General features: G+C 48.2%; 2 protein-coding genes across 2 annotated transcripts in view; one reads left to right on the forward strand and one right to left on the reverse strand.

Moving 5' to 3' along the window:
- The window catches only part of C5H10orf105 (chromosome 5 C10orf105 homolog), a 52,537-nt gene extending 37,973 nt beyond the window's left edge, over positions 1 to 14,564 (reverse strand). The window contains exon 1 of the mRNA XM_086920161.1: positions 14,469 to 14,564. The gene's annotated coding sequence lies outside the window, so the exon portion shown is untranslated. The remainder of the gene's footprint in view (positions 1 to 14,468) is intronic.
- Positions 1 to 19,915, forward strand: part of CDH23 (cadherin related 23) — a 2,828,172-nt gene that overhangs the window by 1,929,078 nt on the left and 879,179 nt on the right. The gene's annotated exons all lie outside the window — the stretch shown is intronic.

Below are 19,915 nucleotides of genomic sequence, written 5' to 3' on the forward strand. Positions count from 1 at the left end.
GGGAGTCGTGCGGCTCCCACCCTGTCATAGCAAACTCAGGTTTGGTTTTTGGAAGAACGAGCAGGGAAACCTGCTCTCTCTTCCAAAAACCAAAGCAGATTGCTTTTCCACTTGGGGAGCAGCATCTTAACAGCTCCTCGTGTGGAAAAGCAATGCGGGCTGCCGCAGGAGGCGGGGAGCCAGCGGGACCGTGGGGAAATTGGGGAGCCCCCCCAAGGTCCCCAACGAAGTGGCCAGGCCCCGGGGGATGGGGTCCCTGGGGCCAGAAGTGGCCATGGAGGGGGGACACGTGGCCCGCTCCCCTAAAGTAAAAAATAAATATAAAAAACGCAAGGGCCGGCCCCGGGGGATGGGGTCCCCGGGGCCATAAATGGCCTGAGGAGGGGGGCCATGCAGCCCCCCCTCCAAATATTAAAAAAAAATAGAAACAGTGGCCATGCCCCGGGGGATGGGGTTCACGGGGCCAAATATGGCCTCGGGAGGGGGGCCATGCAGCTCCCCCTCCAAATATTAAAATAGAAACAATGGCCGTGCCCCTGGGGATGAGGTACACGGGGCCAAATATTGCCTTGGGAGGGGGGCCACGCGGCCCCCTTCCATTTTTTTATTTTTGTTTTTTAAAAGAGGTCAGGCACTGGGGGATGGGGTCCCCAGGACCCATAAAATAGAAAAGAAAGGGGGGGCACACAGCCCCCTTCTCTAAAAACAAATACCAAAAAAAAATACATGTGATCGTGCAGGAGGCCTCGCCCCCTCCCAGCAGCACTATGCAAACGCGCCCCCTGGCGCGTTGTAAGATGGGGTTGTAATTCCCATTGAGTACTGGGGGTCCCGGGGCCAACTAGCTCACCAGATACCTCCAGTATGCGCTAGGAAGCTGCGTTGCAGAGAGGTGTTCAGAGGCGACGCCCCTTTTTACGCCTCTCTGCAAAGCAGTTCTGTGGTGCTTACTGGAGGCACCTGGTGGGCTAGTTGGACCCCAGGGCTCCTCAGGATTCAAAGGGACTTAATCCCCCAACTTAAAATGTGCCATGGGGTGCGTATGCACAGTGGTGAAGGGAGGGGGCAGGGCCTGAGGTGACATGTGTGCAAACACGCCCTGTGGCGCGTTTTAAGTTGGGGAATTAATTCCCCTTCAATCCTGAGGGACCCTGGGGGCCAACTAGCCCATCAGGTACTTCTAAAAAGTGTCAGAGGCCTGCGTTGCAGAGAGGTGGTCCAGGCCACGCCCCTTTTTACACCTCTCTGCAATGCAGCTCTGTGGCGCTTAATGGAGGTACCTGGTGGGCTAGTTGGACCACAGGGACCCTTAGGATTTAAGGGGACTTAATCCCCCAACTTAAAACGCACCACGTGGTGCATTTGCACAGTGCTAAAGGGAGGGGGCGGGGCCTAAAGTGACATGTGTGCAAATATGCTCTGTCGCGTGTTTTAAGTTGGGAATTAATTCCCCTTCAATCCCGAGGGACCCTGGGGACAACTAGCCCATCAGGCACCTCCAAAAAGCGCCAGAAGCCTGCATTGCAGAGAGGTGGCCAAGACCAGGCCCCTTTTTACACCTCTCTGCAATGCAGCTCCGTGGCCATTACTGGAGGTACCTGGTGGGTTAGTTGGACCCCACAGACCCTCAGGATTAATGGGGACTTAATCCCCCAACTTAAAACGCGACACGGGGCCTGAGGTGACATGTGTGCAAACACGCCCTGTGGTGCGTTTTAAGTTGGGGAATTAATTCCCCTTCAATCCTGAGGGCCCCTGGGGGCCAACTAGCCCACCAGGTACCTCCACTAAATGCTAGAGGCCCGCATTGCAGAGAGGTGGTCTAGGCTACACACCTTTTTACACCACTCTGCAACGCAGCTCTGTGACACTTACTGGAGGTACCTGGTGACCTAGTTGGGGGTGGGAGGGGGCGGGGCCTTTCTGCACCTCTGACTTAGAGGTAATTTTAATCCTCCTGCCCTATTATGTACTAGGGCATTACAGAGGAAGTCATGCTAATCACAGGGGTACCCCAACGCCTAGTGTTCCCTAGTGTATGTAGGTGTTTTAACTGTATTCTAAGTGTCTATTAGCATAACACTGGCTCTAGGCCTGGTTAGTCAGAGTCAGTTGCCACCAGTATCGATCTGAAAAAGTTGAGGGCACAGGATTATTTTGCAATAAGGCCTCTTTCTGCTCCTCTGTTGGTTCTTTCTGCATATGTCTTGCTTCTTCCTGCACTTTTCTTCGTCGTTGTGGACTTCTCTAGCTTCTTTCTGCATTTCTTTTGCCTCATTCTGTGTGTTTTTTCTTCTTTCTTCACATGTCCTACCTCTGTAGGCATAGTTAGAAACTAGCATTAAAAACCTTTGAAATTCACAGAGAAAAACCATAGGTTTCAGGGATGTTATAGTTAGAAATTAGCATTTAAAAAAACCTTTGAAATTCACAGAAAAAAACATAGGTTTCAGGGGTGTTATAGTTAGTTGGACATTTCACTTGTACAAAACCAGAGAAATTCCCCCGTTATAGTTAGCTCATCTTACTATAAATCGCGCCCCCGCAATGCACTGCTGATGACGTCACATATTACATCACTCATGACATGGCCAGTGACATCACTCATGACATCACTCATGACATCTCAAATAACATTACTGATGACATCACTGATGACATCATCCAGTGAATGTGTGTTTTTCTGAATATTAAATATGTTTTATATATGTATATCTTAAGGTCGATGGAAGAATAAATGGGTATATAAGTGTCTAAATAGATCTTTTTTTTGTAAAATTGATTGTATAACTGACTGATTAAGTGTATCGTAGTGAATACATGGGTTAGCGAGTAATGTTTAAATATGTAAATATCTGTATCAGTCTCTCACTTTGTGTATAAATGACTGCATGGGTTGGTGAGTAGCTACATGACTGTCTATATGGGTTAATGGTTGGTATTTTGAGTATCAGTATGAGTGTGTGAGTGTCTGTGTGGTTTGCTGGGGGTATTACTTAGTGCATAGATGCATGAATGAAGAGTCACTGTTTGTATGCGTTGAAGACAGTATGAGTGCAGGACTGTATGGGTGAATGAGTGTGTGCATGGGTGTGTTAGTGAGTGATTGACTGTCTTGATAGTGTCCTTATGAGTAACTATATATGTTTTAAACTAGTATATGTGAGTATTGGTGTATATAAGTGAGTATATGTGAGAGTGAGAGATTGAAAGAGTTCCTGTATAAATAAGTATGTGTTTCTATAAGTGATTGTTTAAGAGAGTAAGTATGTGTACGTTTCTTTAGAAGTAAGTGTGGTGGTGTGTGTATAACTGAACATGCAAGTAAATGGATGTTTGATACTTTGTTTGCATGTGTGACTATGTGTGTGAGTAACTCTATCGATGAGTAGCGGTGTGTAACAGGATGTATAAGTGTATGAGTATATATGATGAGTGAGTACATATATGAGTGACTGTATAGGACTGTTGGTGAATGAGTGGATGTGTGTGTAGATCTTTGAATTACTGAATAGGTGTGTTGTAACTGGTATTGGTATGTCCATTGTTTGAAAAATGCTCGTTTCTATTTTTGAGGGTGTGTATGAAAGGTTATATTAGGGTGAAAGGAGGTCTGCCACTATCACAAGGATGATGTCATCAGTGTTGTTATTTGAGATGTCAAATTTCTAGGGTTTTTAAAGCTATTTCCTAACTAAAACATCCCTTTAACCTTTGGGTTTTTTCTGGGAATTTCTAGGGTTTTTTAAATGTAAAGTAATATTTAATTACCATATGTTAATCCAACCTATGGTCAGGCCCTGCGCCAAGCCCGCCACATCCAGCTAACCCCATGCCATGCGCAGCCACAGGCAGTGCACAGCTGGGGTTGTCAACAAGACCTGCCAACAGCCAAGCTCTACGGCTATCCCCCTAAAGGCAGCCAACCCAAAGGCCTCCCATCCTCGGGCGGCTTATGGCCCCGGGAACCCAATCCCCTGGAGCCCTGTGCATTTTCTAGGGTGAGGGTTAACACGATCCACCTCTCTGGGCCGCTTTTGACTCTAGGAACCCTATCTCCTGGGGCCCAGCAGCATATTTCAAGGGGGAGGGGGCACACATGTCCCCCCAGGCTGATTTTGGCCCAAGGGCCCAGCACTATTTTTAATGGGGAGGGGTGCATGTAGCCTACTTTCCCAGGCCAAATACGGCCTCAGGGGGGTCCATTCCCTGGGGCCCACTACATTTTGTGATGGAGTGGGGCATGTGTTCCCCCTTCCTGGGCCAATTTTAGCCCCATAGACCCCATCCCCTGGGGCTCGGTGCATTTTTTTGGGGGAGGGGATAGGCGCCCCCCTCCCTGGGCGTTTTTTCCCAGGGACCCACTACTATATTTATGGGCTAGGGCCCCCCTCCCCAGGCCAATTTCAGGAACCCTTCTCGCAGCACCGAGCCATATTCTAAAGGGGAGGGGGGCGCAGACCCCTCCCTGTGCCATTTTGACCCGTGGGACCACCTTCCTTGGAGACAGCACCTTTTAAATTGGGGAATAGAGCACTCTGCCCCCTCCCTGGCTGATTTCAGTCCCAGGGACCCCCTTCTCCGGGACCCAGCCAACAAATGTTGGGTGCCCTGGTGCCTACAGTGCACACCACCACACTATGGTTGGGGCCACAGGGGGAGCCCCAATGGCACCACGGCCACAGCCAACTACCTGCTTCCGGCAGGAGCCGGCATTGCTCCTGCCAGCAGGGAGTAGCTAAAAATGATGCTCCCAGCCAGCAGAAGCAATTTTTGTATTCTATTTCCCTGCCAGCTTCAGTGCGGGCAGGGCAAAAGATAAAAAAACACTCTCAGCGGGAAGGAGCATTTTTCATGCTCCCACCAACTGGGAGCATATTTAGTGTTTGCTACCAGCAGGCGTGAGTTTTGAAATTGCTCCCACCAAGGGAGAGCAAGCACAGGTTTCCTTCCCCGCCCAAGAGCAGATTGGAAAACCGAAGTGGGCACCCCGGTACATAGCAGAAGCCAGCCCTAGGTTAAGGGGTCACAATGGCCATTAATTGCTCTAGGAAGGGGTCCTTTGGCCCCCCTCCCTTTTGAAATTGAGGCTGGGCCCGAAGGATGGGAACCGGGAGCCAAATTCGGACTGGGGAGGGGCCCACGTCCCCCACGCCCAGCCAACCCCATGCCATGCGCAGCATAACAAAAGCAAGAGTGGAGCGGTTTGGGGCTACGGGTGTGGGAAAGTGCCAATGAGCATCAGTAGAAGCAACAGAGTAGCTCTTTTGGGGTATAAACATTGTTTTTGTAAATAACAAAACGAAGCAGGGGAAGCAAAGGATGAGTGGCACAGAGAGCTTGGATAAAGGGATTTCAGAGGGAAACCAAACCACATTCACTGCTGGACAAGCCAGCCCTTACTCAGATATCACCCTGGGCAATAGAAAGTTGGCACCCTAGCAGCTGCAGTTAAATAAAATGAGGTAGCAGTGGGCTCATTTTGTGTTCACACATCAAAGTACTGACTGAGCTTTGAGCACAAGCTTCTCAGCACCTCCCTAACATTCTTTGATTCAATCACAGCGTACCTCAATTACTTCAATGCCAAGTTGTTGGTGGTGTCAATGGTGGTGTCAATGTGTATCAGCAGGGGGTTAGAGGGAGATGGGAGGGGTAAGAAGTGGGTAACTGGGGTGTAGAACGGCACCAGCAGCAAGTAAAAATTATTAAAAGCAGTTTGTCTGCATTATTAGTGTAAAGTAAGAGGAGTGCTAATGTCTGCAGGGCTTTAAAGCAGACAGCTCTGTGTGCTCCTCTGAAGACTGCAAAAAGAACAGATGGTGGACAGAATAATGAATTAATCAAACATTCACCACCAGTCACAGACCTGGGTTAAATCCATTGTTTTTGCACACCACGACATTCCATCTTAGTCCCAGCCATATGCAAATCAGTCTTGACACCATGGGAACAGTCTAGCCTGAATTGCCAGGCCAGGTCCTCCCTGGGCGAGAAACAAGCTTCCTGGGACTGGTTTCGAGGTAACACCCCTCATCAGCCAGGCTAGCTTGAATTTGGTGGTGTAGCGAGCACAGGACCCACGTCTGGGCAAACCCTTCCTACTTAGGGTGACAAATGCAAAAAGAACAGATGATGTACGGAAAGCTGAATTAATCAAACATTCATATCCAGTCACAGATCTGGGTTAAATCCATAGTTTTTTGCATTCCACGCCATTCCAGTTTAGACCCACCCTTATGCAAATCAGTTGACCCTGTTCCCCATGAGAACAGTCCAGCCCGAACTGCCAGGCCAGGTCCTCCCTGGACCGGAAACAAGCATCCTGGGAACGGTCTCGGGATAACACCCCTCATCAGCCATGCTAGTTTGAATCTGATGGTGTAGCAAGCATGAGACCTACATCTGGGAATATCCTTCCCACTTAAAATGACAAATGCAAAAAGAACAGATGATGGACTGAATGCTGAATTAATCAAACATTGACCCTAGTCACAGATCTGGGTTAAATCCATTGTTTTTTTACACGTCACGCCATTCTAGTTTAGACCCAGACATATGCAAATCAGTCTCAACCCTGTTGCCCATGGGAACGGTCCAGCCCGAACTGTCAGGCAAGGTCATCCCCGGACCGGAAACAGGCATCCTGGAATCGGTTTCGGAGTAACAACCCTAATCAGCCTGGCTAGCTTCAATTCCATGGCAAAGTAAGCAAGGGGCCCACGTCTTAAGTTGTTAAGCACAAAACTCACCTCCAAGGGCCCTGTAACTGGAGTTTTAAAGAGACATGGGAACCCTCTAGGTAATCAAGGAACCGGGGTAATAGTTTTATAGGGCAACAATGTGTACTATAAGCAAAAACGTGTCCAGCCGGACACTGATTTAATCAATGTAAGAAATCCAAAAGGAGAAGGTGAACAAATATACAGTGGGATTGTATTTGGCTGCAAGTAAGTGGCTTATTTAAAAAGTCTACAACCTTTTCAGTGCTAAGTAAATATTGGGCAAATTGATTTTCTGCACTTACTAAACTAGGATGAGAAAAATGTGATTTACTCCATTTTTTTATTAATGAAAGATCAGAATGCATTTTAAAAACTGTATGTTTTTTATCACAGTCAAACTCTACAATGTCTATCCTAGTGCAGTAATGGCCATTGTTGGGTTACCCAACCCAGGGGTGCTCATGTTATCAACCTTGGTAATTTGAGAGACTTTAAAACTGTAATGCCCATATCTCTCCAGACGTCACACTGCAACACTAGTGTACTGTAAGAAACTGGGTTGTTAGTTGAGGGGTGACTAACCACTTCAGGTAGCAATCAGAATCCTTATAAAGGTGAATCCCCAAAGTCACTAAATAAAACTGTGCTCAACCCACTGGTAGCTGTGGCACAGAGCAGCCTGGCTTAATTTAGGAATGTGTAAAGAATTTATTCAGTACCAAAACAGTAATAAAATCAAAACACAACCCAAAAATTTCCCAAACTGAATTAAAAATAACCAACAGTAATACAGTGTAAGCACTACAAAAAGACATCACACCAGTTTAGAAACATATCCAATATTTTTATATACTTAAAACAGGATCAAATACGATAAAGATCCACCATACAGTACTTTAAAAATAGTTAATTCGCAAGATGTCTTTAAATTGCAAAAATACATTGAAAGCACAGTTCGTTCGAGTTGGTGGCTCAGTCCAAGCCTATCGCGATACTGAAACCAACAGAGTCTCGCAGTTCCCACTGACCGTGTCGGTAGGGGCCAGCAACAGCGTGAACAGACTTGTTAACAGAACCTTTCTTAGTGCAGCTCACATGGAGGTGCGAGTCGGTCTTGGAATCAAATTGCAAAGAGGAAGTGGTGCACAGGGCGGTGTCCTCTCGATGCGGTGCGAGCAGCGGCTCGTGGCGATCATCCAGATGGCGTTGGTGAGACCAAGGCTTGCAGTGCAGGGCATGACGTTGCTCGATGCGGTGCTGGCTAGTTGCGGTGCAGGTGACAGAGCTGTTCGTGGCGTCCATCCCGGTAACGGTGCAAAGTGGAAGCGATACAGGGCGCATTGTCCTCTTGATGCAGTGCAGGCAGCAGCTCGGTGACGATCGCGCCGACGGCGTCGGTGAGACCAAGTTGTGCGGTGCAGGGAGAGACAGTGCTCGATGCAGTGCTGGCAGGTTGCAGTGCAGGTGACAGAGATGGTTGTGCCGTCCGTCGTGGTCACGGTGCAAAGTGGAAGCAGTGCAGGGCGCGCTGTCCTCTCGATGCGGTGCAGGCAGCGGCTCGGTGACGATCGTGCAGATGGCGTCGGTGAGACCAAGGCATGCGGTGCAGGCCGAGACGGTGCTCAATGTGGTGCTGGCAGTTTGCGATGCAAGCGACCGAGCCGGTTGGCGGGAATTGGCACTGGCGGAGCCTGACAGCTGTTTGTGACGAGGGGTTTCACGGTTGTCGAGCCTTGTCGGTGAGACCAGGCCAGCGAAGTGAAGCGAGGTGGTGCGGGCTGCAGTGCCTCTCAATGCGGTGCAGGCAGCGGCTCGGAGATGATCGTGCAGATGGCATCAGTGAGACCAAGGCGTACGGTGCAGGGCGAGATGGTGCGGCCTGCGGTGCCTTCAGGACACAAGGCCAGCAACGGAGTCGGATGACAGAGTCGGTCGCGGTTCCCTCTTCACTGTGGCAACTGAAACAGCAGTTCCAGGAGCGGTACCCAGAGAGTGGTGAAGTCTTTGCAGTCCCTGAGACTTCTTAACAGGAGGCCAGCTCGGGTTCAGGCCCTTGGAAAGACTCAGCACAAGTAGAGAAAGTTCAGTCCAGTCCTTTCACTGCTCAAGGCAGAATCAGCAGCTGCAGGCCAACCCAACAAAGCAACAAAACAGCAAAGGGGCAGTACTCCTCCTGGCAGCTCTTCCAGCTCTTCTTCTTGACAGGTTCCTTGATTCCAGCGAGTTCTCTGAAGTCTTTTCCAACCTTGAGACTTCCAACAGTAGTCAAGCTCTACTTCAAGCCCTTGGAGAAAACTTTAACAGCAGGATGATGAAAGCACAATCCAGTCCTTTCTCTAACCAAGACAGAAGCAACCGCTGCAGGCCAACCCCTCAACATGCAGCATAGGGGCAGTAGTCCTCCTCCAGCTTTCCTGGTCCGTCTTCGTGGCAGGTTCCTTAGTTCAGAAGAAATCTAAAGTTCTGGGCCCCAATATTTATACCAACAAATCCTTTGTCCTCTCAAGGCAGAGGGGCCTGTACCTAGTTCAAACCAGTTTTAGGTGCATTCTGCCAGTGTGCACCTTCATCCTTTGTCAGTGTGGCCAGGGTTATCAGACACACCACATGAGGTGGAGCCAGCATTGTGGAAGGCAGGCACAGCCCTATTCAGACCCAGGTGTGACTCCTCCCACCCATCTATGTGCAGAAAGGTCTATTCAGCCCTGTGCTGACTCACCCTGTCTCCTGGAGTCTCTCCCAGCCCCTGTCACTCACAAACCAGACAGCTAATACACAGGCTAGCAGAGTCAGGCTGGATGGTTAGGTCAGAAAATACCTACTTTCTAAAAGTGGTATTTTCAAACACAGAATGTTAAAATCAACTTCACTAAAATATGTATTTTATAATTCTGAGTTCAGGCATACTAAACTTGAATTTCGATGCAGCCTCGCCTAAAAATAATGCCACCCCGCGGCTCCGGTATTGCATTAGTGAAAAACAAAGTAGGCTTAAATCACTATCAGGTCATGTCACACACACCAGGGCATGTCCTACCTTTCACATACAATGTACCCTGCATGGGGGTACCTTAGGCCTACCTTAGGGGCGACTGACTTGTAGGAAAGGGAAGGTTTAGGGACTTGCAAGTGTGTGCAATTGCCAAGTCTATATGGCAGCCCCAGGCTGCACACAGGCTCTGCAATGGCAGGCCAGAGGTACACTTTACGGACTGTTTTCGTGGGTGGCACAATCCAGTGCTGCAGCCCACAAACAGCATGGGATTTATAGGCCCTGGCACTTGCAGTGCACTTTACTAGGGTCTGACACATAAATCAAATAGAACAATCATGAAAACACCACTCCATAACACAGTTTACACAGAGAGCATATGCACTTTAGCACTGATTAGCAGTGGTAAAGTGCCCAGAGTCCTAAAACCAACACACACAGGTCAGGAAAAAATAGGAGGAAAAAGCAAAAAGTATAGGGATAACCCTGCAAAAAGGGCCAACAAGCACCAAAAACATTAAGCACCCACTGCAATTGGTAGACTGGGACCTAGGCGCAATTTGATGCCGAGCGCCAAGGAGCTTAGGTTAGATATAGAAACCAGGTTTAACCAAGTTGGAGTTTACCTTGGGACTTATTCTCAAAAATGGAAGTAGAAAATCTTCAGCGGGATAAGGTAGAAGACTGTGACCGAGGAGAGCTCTGCAAAGTCAGATAGCCAGGCTCAGAGCGGGAGAGACTCAAATTTCTCTCTCACAAAACGTCTCTTACCGACCGGATATTTTTGTTTCTTTCAAGCTATCAAGATTTCTACTTTCCCACATAGTCACTTTTTCAGAACGCAGAATCCTTCAGTGGGGCAAGGCTGTACCAAAAGAGGACTCAGGAAGACCAGATGCCTTCTCCATGAGGTCATGTTTAACTGAATTTGTTGTTGCCAAAAAGCACTGAGCTGTAGAAATCTGAATCTTCAGCCCAAAGGCAACGCACCTTGGGTGGATCAGATTGGCAGGTTTGTCTCAGATTGGCAGGTTTGTCCCAGTCCTCTGAAAGTTTTGAAGTTGAAACATTTTTCTAAGGCCCCAGCTTTTAAGGAGTGGTAGGAGAAGTGCAGGCGGACATCGTCATGGTTTGTAGGATCGCATGAACAGCATTTGTGGGTCACGACTCACTTGAGCAAAGGTGAACAGGAGGGTCAATTGCAGTTCCAGTTGAAACTGATCCACTGGGTAGTTGCAGGAAAGGCCTTTTCTAGCATGTATGTATTCCTGTAGCTTGAACAGGAGGTTAGCTTTATGACCCTAGGAGTCCACTTCTTTGTCCTGGGCATCAGAATGAGTAGGACCAGTCCTTCAGAGCTCCTCTAAGATCATAAACAGCTGATCCGGTCTTCTTCTGTTCTTCCTCAACTCCAGACAGTGTTCTGAAGTGGGTGCCAGGGGAGGCCACATTTATGTCTGGCACTAGCTTGTGAGTGATCGTGACTCCTGGCCCCCACTCCCAAAACAAGTTGCCACATTTCCGGATCGTCCCTTTTCATGGATCATAATCTGCTTAGTCTCTCATCTAATTATTTAAAGAAATGTTTGGTAAATTAAATATTTTAAAGCTTCTAGAGCCAGTGAAACTGCTATAATTAGAAGCACTGCATTTTTGCTGGGTGGGCGAGGAGAAATAGAGGCCGCAACACGTGATCTGGCTACGGTTGCCACCTGGATGGAATTTTAAAGTTCTGGACGGTACAAAAAAGGAAGAAAATCTCGCAAAGCCTGTATTTTTTTACCCTGCCCAGCATATATTTTAAATAGTAAACATAAGGCGAAAGCACTTTAAAATGTGTTCCCAGGTGATTTTAATCATCCATGGCTGATAGTTAAACCAAAAAAAAACAGAAAAACATGTAAAAAGGAATAGGGTTATTGTATAAAGATTCCTTTTTAAATATCGTTGTCCAACCTTTGTAGAATCTGGTTGGTTATTTTTTAATATTATTTTCTTTGTAGTTTTGTATTGTGTGAACCTGTCCCACAGGCTTTGGAACAATTCACATGAGCCCCAGTTACATTACACAAGATTAAATTCTTTTTTATTTTTTATTTAAGTTAGGGAGATTCAGTGATTTGCACATAATCACAGGATGTTGATCAGACGACAGGTCTCAAACCTGGCAGCTTTGACCATAATGCCATATCCAAATGCCAGCTCCCCACTCCAACAAGGCCTAAAAGACACTGGGGCCGAGATGAAAACACCATAGGGAGGCCACTTCTCTTACCATCTCTCCACCCTACCATAGACTCAGGGAGATGACCTGGCAGGAGGGGGTCAAGAAAGGCACACAGCTGCTGTTCTTCCAGGGGGGCTTAGGTGAGAATGGACCCAATGGACACAAATTCACCTGCCCACCCCTCCTACGAGGCCCCTGAAGAGTCCCATCCTCCCCATGGCCCCAACAACCTGAACAAGATAGCCTAGTAAAGGATTGCACTGTTTTGGGCCCGGCCAGGTAGGCCTCATAAGGTAGGGGGCCAAGATGGAAATGCCCTAAAGGCCCGAGCAACAGCAGGCCTCAGCCTCAATTTATATCATGTCAGGTGTGTGTGCCCTGTGATGCTGGCACCACATTACAGTGGCCAGTTGGGGACTGGGGAAGACAGTAAGTCTCTTGGGTCGTTTTACAGAGGCCCTAAAAACCAGCACACATTGCTCCTTAAGCACGAGCACATCACCCAATGCAGGGCTTGAAAAATCATTTAGTTTTTACTAGACCTGCAGGTCTAGACAACCTAAAAAAACGTACTGGACCTAACTGAAGTGCACTTGACCTCAGTTTCTGGAAGGGGAGCAAATATGACAAGTTAACAAGATTTAAAGGCATTTTTATTGCTCATTCACTTTGTGAGCAATAAAGATACCTTTAAATCTTGCTATCTTGTCACATTTGCTCTGTTTCAGAGACAGAGGTCAAATGTCAGTCTTCTTTCCTAATTGCCAGAAAGGGGGAGTAGGACGTAAAAATAGCTTGCCCTAGTTGAATCTGGCTCGCAAATGCGAGCAGGCGACTGGATTATTTTAGCTCTGCAATGCCCGTTTTCCCAATCCAAACCTGCTAGCCCCTCCCTAACCAATGAGGTAAAAGATCCTACCCTCTTTTGCATCAGTTCCTGTCTACACTACTGCAAACAATCCCACAATGCCCCTCTCTTCCTCAATTCAAGATGGAGAAACACTTCTCCCCTTGTGCAGAGCCTGTGTGGCCACCCGGAGGTGTGACCAGGGTAATGAGCAGCCCCTCCTCTGTGATCACTTCTAACCAATTTTGGGGACAGTTCCTATCCTGCTAGGATTGCTGCCTGCCTGAGTGGGGTAACAAAAGAATGGGCCTGTCCAGGAATCATCTGACATTTTCCTATGACAGGGGAGGCCCCTTTAAACTAAATTAAATTCCTGGGTTCCGGACAAACAGTTATCCTGCCAATGGAACTAAAACACCCCCCACACCCATGGGTTTGTCCCTGCTCTGAAGCAGTGTTCACACCTCATCATTGCTTGAGGACTCAAAGGGCTGCAGCTAAGGCTAATGCAAACTAGCCTACAAAGTATTTAAGCAGGTAAAAAGTTATGTTCTAAAAGTTAATTTTCTTAAATACTTATAAACATATGACTTCACCATTACATCGTGCTTTTAAAAAATGTTAACAAGTTGTTGAAACATATATCTAGCTGGTCCCTAACCTGAGAAATCAGTATGAATATTTAATATTGCTTCCCAGAATTTTTCTGTGGGCCAGCCAGCCCTCCTACAGTAAAAATAGTGTTTGAGTGCATAATTCTGTAAGGATATGCTCAACATTAAATGTCTACATGTCCTACTTTTGGACTTTGAAATACCATGCACCCTGCCTTCTGGTGACTTATTAATGTTTAAAAGGAATATTTAAACCTGTCAAAAAGGGTTTATTTTGACAGGTCAATTTGCAATTTTTTTACTGCTCCAGTCAGGTCATAATGCTAGGCCTGAGGCCATTTTGCACTGCTCAGTCTTGGATGGCACAGTAGATGCTCCAGTCCTCCAGTGGCATGTAACTTCAAGGCCCTCTGTACACTTTATTGGTAGGATGCATATGCCAATTAGGAGTATGCCAATCAAGTTAAAAGGGGTAGGATAGGCATTTAACTACTGGTTAACAGGCATAACGTGCGTAATGTTCTACTGCCAGCAAAATAGATAGAGCAAACATCTGTTGGCACACTACGCAAACAATGGTAATTTCCAGCTCTTATTGAAGTTTTAATCTGTAAAAAAAAAAGGTAACACACAGATATCTGCAACCAGCTGAGCCATTTTACCAATAATCTATCTGTGAAAAACATCTGCTCGAATCACTTGTCAGCAACCTTGGTGTGATTTTGCAATATGATTTGCTTATCGACAGCTATGGATGCTTAACACACGACCTGGTTTAAAGGTCGGCGTGAGATATAGTTCCCAAGTCGATATCAAGTTAGGGTAGCTGCCACCTGAGCCACCCACACTTTTAGCCCAAGTAATCTATTGTCGTCAACCTACTTAACTATTTTACAGCCTTGAACAGTTTCACAAACTTTCCACGTTCTGATTGGCCCCCATCCACAGCCAGCAAACCCTTAGAAGATTCCCAATTATCCTGCAATCGGACACAAAAAACGTGCTCCCATAAAAGCATACTCCCATAAAAGCATGCTTCCTCGTTTTGTTTTTTTATCCCTACCTCACGGAGCTCCGGCATACGCGATGGTCCGATTAAGTATCCTTTCTCTTCTCATGGCTTTTTCCCCTTCCCCTCAGGTTGTTTTCCCACCGAGAGCGCTGCTGTGAGCACAGAGGCGGAGGCAAGCAGAGACACGGGGCTGGAGGATGGTTACAGGGAGGCAGAAGAAACGACCCTTAATCTAAAGCTACTTGCAAAGTCCCTCGACTAATTGGGGGAGGGTGGGCAGCGAATGAAGCCCGCATGCCGTCTTTTGTTGAATTGATCTGCTCTTCTGGGGGTGGCGCTGGGTCTCCCTGCAGCCTTCTGAATGTGAATGCTTGCTCTAAACTCACATCACCTCCCTCTGTTTTAAATGTGGATGGTATGCTCTGGCTGCGGGGTACTGTTCTTTTAGTTGAATACCAGCTTTCAGTTTATCTCGAGAGAGGATATGGGATCTGGCAACAGGGTGGGAAGCACGTTAGCAGGACGGATTCGCCGTGTATTTTGAGTCTAATTTTCCCGCTACTGCTCTTTCGTTGAAACATTTTTTTTCTATCTGTCAGCTATGACAGGTAGGCTGTGTGGGCAGCCGAATGTGTTAGTATAACAATGTCGCGGCTTCCAGGCCATTTAAATACTGGTGTTATAAGAAGCCCAATTTAACTGACCCGTTTGTCTGCGGAGATTAAAACTACCGAATAGACCGGTATGTCACAGGTGGTCCAAAATATTGCTGGAACCAATTCGTTTTATATTTTAAATACCCCCCCCCCCCCCATTTCATAGCAGCAAACATTACAACTTTCCTTCCACCCCTTCCCTTAAACCCCTCCACACTGACCCTCCTCATCTCACCTACCCCCTTCCTCTCAATCTAATCTCAAGTATCCCTGACTGCCTCGCCTGGTTCTTGTATGAATCACGGATCACAGGCATATTTGTGCCTTGTTCCTGTATCGTTTTTTTTTAGTATTACTCTAATGTAGATTTTCCAGTACAATTAGTGATCGGAGTATCTTGGGGCATAACAATTATTTTAAGTCTCCTCCATAACCCTCGCACGTGCCCATTCCGTGGAAGACCTATGTATGCCCCCCGCCCGCTTCCCATCCTAATAAAGTTAGCCAACAATACGTGCATCTGTTGTGGTCGTTGTTGCCCGCAGTTTTATTAGGATTGTACACATACTGTTTATACATGTGTCATTTGCGAACTGCAATAGGTTGGTCATAAATCATACATGTCATAAACCATCCTGGGCCGCTTCTGGGCCAATACTCTTGTGGTACATATCAGTTCGTAAATGGCACACCAAAACCAGTTCCTTTGGTTAGTCCTTGGTAGTCCTCTTTGTTGGTTATTTCTGGGATCACCATTTGGTTGATCACCCACGCCCTCTGCGTGTAGTGGAGGGTAGCTTCTCTTTCTGGAGTTAGGCCCCCCGCTCGCTACCTTTTGAGCAGTGCTGTCCGGCCGGGTCTGGGCCACGAGCGCCATCTCCTTTTGCTAGTCCCCTCCAGTGGCCCTCATCCTACACACCGCCCGTCGGTGTGTCTCCTTAGCCAATTGTTGTACCAATTTCCGCCACGCCGCGAGGAGGCTAACGTCTTTCTGCGGGTCCCACCCACGCAAGCCAAGGAGTTTTTAAAAAAAATTTTATGTGCAACCTGCGAGAGCCATTGTGCCCCACAAGTTGTCGCAAAACACTCGCATCCCTCTGCCAGAGAGATGTACCCCGACTGGCCCGTATAGTTCCGGGCGTCCTGGGTGGATGAGGCCATGTCTGATGGATTCCAACCCGTTGGTCTTGCAGAATTTGTGCATTGCAATGTTCAGTTTTCTCCTGGCATTATCCACCGCTTTATTGGAATCTGCGCCCCTCCACTGCCTCCTGTTGACCATCTCGGACCATATGATCGTTGTGCCACCGAACCATGTGGCTACCCTGGTGAGGTCTGTCTGGATGTACTGCCCTAACGCTTTGCGCCCCATTTAGGCCAGGTCGTTGCCGCTGAGGTGGATGATCAGGACGTCTGGATGCCACGCTGAGTCTGCCAGTAGATTGTGGAGCGTTCCCGGCAGGTGATTCCAAAGGCCCAGTGAACAATGGCGCTTTCATTGTTTTGTCAACTTCGACTACAAAATTGCACTTTGTGGTAAATTTGTCCTACAAAAGGCAAGTATTTACATGAAGTGGTATCATTTTGAGAATTTTGCGTAGCAAGTGTAATATCAAATTCCCAAAATTACACATTTGAGTAGTTTATATTTTGCAAGGGCTAATCATGACTCAATGACCACTGGCTACTTGTGACACCCTAGACTGCGGTGGGTGCCCCTGCTCCCTATGAATGCTCTGTTACTTTCAAGACTGTGGCATGATAAGTAGGTCCTATGTAGAGGGTCTGACCTTTTAGGCACCTCTTTAGGACATATAAAGGGAAATGGCTGCCCATTTTCCATGTCCTAACAGTTAGCCATAAAAATCAGTAGGTTCTTTTAACCCTATAATGTGGTGGGCGAACCATTCATCTCCACAATGCCGTGGATGCGAACAGCTCGTCAGTCACATTCAGTTTCAGCACCAGAGGGATTGTCGTTTTGAAAAATAATGTTGTGGTGCAATTAGGCGCCAACTGATTTCACTTTGATTTGTGCCGAGGTGAGGGGGTATATCTCAGCCCCGAGTACCGATCCAAGCAGGAGAGGGTGGTTTGTAGGGGAGAGCGTCTCCCATGGTCATGGGCCAGTGCTCCCTCATGAAAATTAAAATTCTTTATTTCTGCGCCCCTTGAGGCGATTGGAGTGTTTGTCCCCAAACTGCTGCTCCCAGGGTGGACAGAAAACCCCCTAGATGCTAGGGATAATTATTCTATTTAAAAAAATCGGGTAAAGGCAAGCTACCTGGGCGAGCGGCGACTTATATTTGCAAATTTTACCACCTTCCTGCTCAGGTAGCGCCCCCTGATTGGGGGGTTCGAACCTAGCGCTACCTGCCCATTGGTCACCTTTTGGCGCCATCGGACACTCTCCCTTTTGGTGGGAGGCATCCCCCTTTGGTTTGCTTCTGGGCGCTTTAAAGTGCCCAGAACCGGTTTTCCCCTGTGGGCACGGTGCAGGTTATGGCGCCGGCCCTCGAGCCCCCCCCCCCCTTCGGGGCGGTGAGGCGGCCTCTGCAAAAACCGTCCAAACGAGGGCACTGTTTTTTAAAGGCTCGCACTGCAGGGCTACAAGGCGCAGATTAAGTTGGCTAAGGCGGCTTTTCTGGAATCCACCTTGAATCAGGCGCCTAATAAATCTCAAGCCCTGTTTAAAATTGTCAGGGACATGTCCCACCCTGTGTGTGTGGCTAACACGGTCCCCGCGTCGCAGGCCCTGTGCGACTCCCTGGCGGGTGCTTTTGAAGAGAAGACTGCTAAGATCTTAGAGGGCCTAAAAAACCCTCTGCCCGCTGCTCTCGGCTTGGGAGCTCCGGTTAGCCCGCTCAGTCGACCCCGGCCAGTTGGTTTCAGCCTTGGCTTGGGAGCTCCGAACGGGTTACCCAGTCGACCCCAGCCGACTGACTCTGCTCTCATATTAGGAGCCCTCGGTTTGGGAGCTCCGGTTGGCCTGCCCAGTCGACCCCAGACGGGTGCCCCTAGCCCTGGTCTGGGAGCTCCGGACAGTTCACCCAGTCGACCCCAGCCGAACGTCCCAGTTTTTAGCTTGGGTGCTCCGGACATTTTTTCCAGTCGACCCCAACTAAAACTTTTTCCATGTCCCTCCTTTGAGGAATTCTGCAGCCTGGCAAATATGGTGTCCTCTGGCTCTCCGCTTGACCCACTGCCTCCCAAATTTTGGAAGGTTTTCTAGGCGGAACTTTTCCAGCCTCTGTATTCCATCTGCCTCCAGTCTTTGGAGTTGGCATCTGTCCCCGAGTGCTGGAAGCTAGCAGTAGTGTCACCTCTGCTCAAGAAACCAACGATGGACCCGACCTGTTTCTCCAACTATAGGCCAATCTCCTTGCTCCTTTTTCCCATTAAGATCATGGAAAAATGGGTGACCCGCTCGCTCTCAGGCTTCCTGGAGAATATCGGATGGTTCGACGAGGCACAGTTTGGCTTCCGTCCCGGGCACGGGACGGAGTCCACGCTGGTAACCGTATTGGACAACCTTCGCTCGCGTGTCGACAGTTGTCGGGCAGCCTTCTTAGTGCTGCTCGACATGTCGGCCGCGTTCGATACGGTCTGCCACCGGACCCTTATCAGGAGACTAGAGGAGTGTGGGGTCACAGAGGATGCAAGAGACTGGCTGATATCCTATCTTGGCAGTCGGCAACAGTTGGTCTCGCTCCCTCCATTTCGCTCTGAGCCAAGGAAAGTAGGGCAGGGGGTCCCACAGGGCTCGGCCATCAGCCCTATACTTTTTAATCTGTACCTCCGCCCCTTGGTCCAGCTTATAAAATCTTTTGGTGTCTCTGCTTTTAATTACGCCAATGACACCCAGCTGGTCTTCTCCCTGGAAGGAAATAATGCGGTCTCGCTGGAGACATTTCATCGCTGTATGGCAACCACAGCGGACTGGCTACGGGCCAACTCCTTACAATTTAACAGCTCAAAGACAGAGGTGCTCTATTGTTCCACAGATCGGATCCCGCGGGTACTTCCAGAGAACTTCTGGTCTGCCACCTATCCCGAACCAGTGTCGGCGGCGGAATCTGCTCGCAACTTGGGGGTGATCTTCAGCCCAAATCTACAGCTTGACATGCACGTCAATAAAACCACTTCCACGTGCATGATGCTGCTACGCATGTTGCGTAAAGTTCTGCCCCTTCTCCCCGCCCAAGCTAGGCCGGAAGTAGTCCGCGGTACCATACTAAGTTGTTTAGACTATTGTAATGCGCTACTTCTAGAGGCCCCAAAAAAACCTGCTGGGGAAGCTACAACGGGTGCAGAATATGGCCGCCAAGTTGGCTCTCTCCCGCCCTAGGTCTAGCTCTTCTACTCTAGCTTTAAGAGATCTACACTGGCTCCCGGTACACCTGAGAGTGCTGTATAAAGCCGCGTGTATGGTGTTTAAGGTAGTACATCAACAGGGCCCAGTACCTCTGCAGAACATGTTCGCCTGGTATTCTGCCCCGCGGCTTCTCCGTTCTTCTTCGGCGCATCTGCTGGTAGTCCCGAGGTTTCAGAGAGTCAGGATGGGTGGCCGCTCATTTAGTGTTGCAGCGGCCAAACTTTGGAACTCCCTGCCACTCTCCTTGAGAAGCCATAGGGACTACTTTCCGTTCAGGAAAGCGTTAAAAACGCATTTATTTCCTAAAATTGTTTGAGCAGCAAAAAGTGCAACCGTTCAAGTTCAAAGCGCCAGGATGCCCTTTGGGTGACAGGACTGCGCTTTATAAGTACACAAAATAAATAAATAAATAAATAATAAATAACATCTCTTTCTTTGCCTTGGATCGATTTAGACAGTTTTTGCAT

Source organism: Lissotriton vulgaris, chromosome 5, assembly GCF_964263255.1.
Source record: "Lissotriton vulgaris chromosome 5, aLisVul1.2, whole genome shotgun sequence".
NCBI lineage: Eukaryota > Metazoa > Chordata > Amphibia > Caudata > Salamandridae > Lissotriton > Lissotriton vulgaris.